The following is a 2815-nucleotide window of genomic DNA, read 5'->3' as shown; positions in this document are numbered from 1 at the left end:
TCCACAGCTGTACACCACGCAGAGCTAGAGGACTGAGGACCCCGTGCAACTGAAGTCAGGGTTATTTAAAGGGGAAAAAATTACAAGACAAGGGTTGGAGGACACAATTCACAAGACAAGGGGTGGAGGACAAAACATGCACAGACTGGGAAAGTACAGAATGAGGAAGTAAGGAAGGTTAGAGATTATCTGGAGCAAACGTCCTTGGGGCACTGTATAGTTAAACCTTGGAGCTAGAACTAGGTGGGCTATCTTTCTCAAACTGAAAGCAGAAAAACAAGTTACTCTGTGATGGACTAGTTGCTTAGAGATCTAAAAACCTTGAGTTGGGGGTCTCTCAGAAGGAGCCCCTGAAGGCAAGACTGGCTGATGCATTTGTCTCACACTGAGAAAGTGCAAAGTGAAACACAGATGGAAGAAGATCACTGAAAGGCAGAGGCAAAGGCAATGCTCTTGGCTCTCTTCATGGAAGGACTCTCTTCAGTAGATGTGACTGATCTGTATTGGTATGAGGAATGGATGGGTCTGGGAGCCATGGCTACTGTGTGCTGAAATAGATGCTAGACTTTATTGTATATGAGAAGATTGAATGATCAGTGGAGAGGCAGTTTAGTTTCAGTAGTGTAGTTAAAGTTGCCAGGAGTGAGGAAGATCTGGACCAATGAGTGAGGTGACTTGCCCATTGTCCTTACTCCATTGTGAACTGGCCTAAAAGGACACTTCTGACTGAGCAATTTATAATGAACAGAATTTTATTTGGTTGTTGGTCAAGTCAAGGAAGTCTAAGGTTGAAGGGACATGTTCTTGTGAGAACCGTCTTGCTTCATTTGTCTATAGCAAGAGAGGGGCCTGGGAGCAAGACACAGGACAGGAATGCATGTCTTGTCACGTGGAAGTCCTAACTGGAATTACTTCTTTGGGGGAAAGAATGATAGAAAGGGGAGGCAGGTGTTGACAGGATAAGGTTGGGAGATACGGACATCTCACTGCTTTGGACTAGGTTGAGCCCTACACGGAAGCATCAAAGTGGACTGGTACAGAGGGATTCCCATCACAGGCCACAATGATGTGCTTCTTGTGGCGACTGGTCTGGTAGTTGCAGTTCGGATACTTGGAGCTGCCCTTCAGGTGGCAGTCAGTGATGTGCATGGCTGAACTGCTCTTGTAGCAGTTGTTCTTCCCCTGCTTCCTGCACTTGACTTTTTTCTGGGAGCAGACAGCCTGGACATCTGCCAAAGGTTTGTGTATGAACGTGTTCATCTCCTTGCATGACCCCTTTGTCATACCCCGACGCTTCATCATTTGGTTGCAGTAGGTGGGGCTGTGGTTGGAGGAACCTTCTGGGTCCATGTGCTGCCGCTTAAACTTCATGGCTGGAGTTTCCCTGCCCAGGGAAGCCTGGACCCATCCAAGCAGCAGGACAAACAGTGTCAACAGAATGTGAGATTTCTGCAGATCCATGGTAGATTTGTTGCTAGAAGGAGCTTGAAAGGAAACAAAGAGGAAAAAGGACAAATGCTCAGAAGAGCTGTAGTATCCACTTCCATCTCAACAGAAGACTCTCCCATCTCAGCTTCCTTACTCATTACCCCCTGTATTAGTCTGGGTTCTGTAGAGTCACAGAATGTATGGGAAGTCTAAATATTTAGGGAATTTGTTGATGACTTACAGTCTGTAGTTCAACTCCCCAACAATGGTCAGCAGCAGCTGTGGATGGAAGCCCAAGGATCTAGCAGTTGCTCAGTCCCACAAGGCAAGCAGGCAAGGAAGAATAAGTCAGTCTTCCTTTTTCCAACATCCTTATATAGGTCTCCAGCAGAGGGTGTGACTCAGATTAAAGGTATGTGCCATCACATCTTTAATCCCAGATGATCTTGAACTCAGAGATCTCCTTGTCTTAATCTTCTAGAATTCATAGCTACTATGCTTCAAGATCTTCAAGCCTCCTGATTAGGATCATAAGTGAGCCTACCAATGCTAGATTGTAGTTCATTCTAGATATAGTCAAGTTGACAGCCAGGAATAGCCACTACAATCCACTCTTTGTCAACTTGACACAAATAATATTTCATGTCCACATGAAGCAATAACAAGGTCATGAATACGCCTAACATGATATAACTATTCCTTGTACAATCGCAAATGCATTTGTAAATTTACATTAGGTCAATGTCCCTTGGGAACATTTTTTTAGTGTCTCAATACCAATTGATGTTAAAGGAATTGGAAGAAAGACAAATGTATCCTTAACAAAATGAGATAGAAGCATTTATATTACTTATAATACTCATTTCTGCAACTGGTTATATGGCCTTAGCAGGTATTTATAACTACCTTCCTCTGCTACTCATTCTGTATTTCCTTCACCTTCGGCAAGTACCTCATCAGGTCTTGGCTCTTTTCCTGGAGTATTGACCCATACCTTCATTCCTGATGGGTCATCCTTTGTCATCCTGCTTGGATAAGACTGTTGTAGTTTCCCATTGACTTTAATCACAGGACATGGTAGTACTGAGAGATGCCCTAGGGGATCTCCTGCACTCCAGACATAATCCTGCTTACCTCCATTGTGGAAAGGCAATCCAATTTCCCCATGGTAATCTGGATCTATCACCCCTCCTAACACTGTTATTCCTTTCTTAGCCTGTTGGTTTAAGGGCATTAGAAGCCCAAAATGGCCAGGGGGAAGTCTGAGCTTTCATTTCAATGCAATGTTTGTTGTGGCTCCTGGTAGGAGCACTCCACCCTTTGGAACTAAAATTTCTAGGCAAGCAGAACCTAAAAGTTACAGGGACAGGAAGCAAAAATTTTCCTA

The 2815-nt window shown here is 44.2% G+C and overlaps 1 pseudogene; it reads right to left on the bottom strand.

The window, feature by feature from the left end:
* Positions 1 to 1008: 1008 nt before the first annotated feature.
* Positions 1009 to 1586, bottom strand: LOC127691619 (ribonuclease pancreatic-like; annotated as a pseudogene).
* Positions 1587 to 2815: the final 1229 nt, after the last annotated feature.

Source organism: Apodemus sylvaticus, chromosome 8 (genome assembly GCF_947179515.1).
Source record: "Apodemus sylvaticus chromosome 8, mApoSyl1.1, whole genome shotgun sequence".
In the NCBI taxonomy this organism is placed as follows: domain Eukaryota; kingdom Metazoa; phylum Chordata; class Mammalia; order Rodentia; family Muridae; genus Apodemus; species Apodemus sylvaticus.
Note: the sequence above shows the minus strand (reverse complement) of the source record. Positions and strands in the feature narration are given on the sequence as shown.